Raw genomic sequence first — 672 nt, 5'->3', positions numbered from 1 at the left:
CTCTACTGACCTCAGAGTCTCCAGAGCACAGTGAGGACTCTTCAGTAGATTGACCAGCATTCGCAGTGCTGAATCCTTCAGGTTAAAAGTCAGGTCCAGCTCTTTCACACTGCAGTGGCTGGAAGACACAGCTTGGATCAAATGGCTTTGTGTCCCAGTGAACTGACTGTTTGTCAACCTGCAGAAAGAGGAGGAAATTAAGAAACCAGAGCTGATGTTTGCGGCTCCACCCCAATATAAAATGTTTCTGTACCTCAGAGTCTTCAGGTTACAACACTGAGCCCCCAACCAATGAGAAAAATGTCGACCCCCAGAATCCTTCATCTCATTGTAACTCATGTCCAGTTCTCTCAGACGGCTGATTGTGTGGAAAAGTGCATTTTGCAGAAATTCCCCGCTGTTGTCTGTCAGTTTACAGTATGCTAGCCTGTAGGAGGACACATTTTTTAATTATCAGGAGAGTTGAAGCCACAATAGGAGTATGTAAAGATACTCTGCTATGATTAATATTTTGTTCAACATGGTTTTTCCACATAAAATGTAAAGTCCAGGAGATTTTTATGTTATTTGACTAAAAGTTTGCAATATATGCATTTTCTAATTATTTCAGACTTTTATCAGATTATTATCATTATCATTTAAAATATGAAATATAACTAAATATTGTTTCTT

Source organism: Morone saxatilis, unplaced genomic scaffold (genome assembly GCF_004916995.1).
Source record: "Morone saxatilis isolate NCDOM2014 unplaced genomic scaffold, NCSU_SB_2.0 Contig0, whole genome shotgun sequence".
Classification (NCBI taxonomy): Eukaryota; Metazoa; Chordata; class Actinopteri; family Moronidae; genus Morone; species Morone saxatilis.
The sequence above is the reverse complement of the archived record's forward strand: the minus strand, read 5'-3'. Positions refer to the sequence as shown.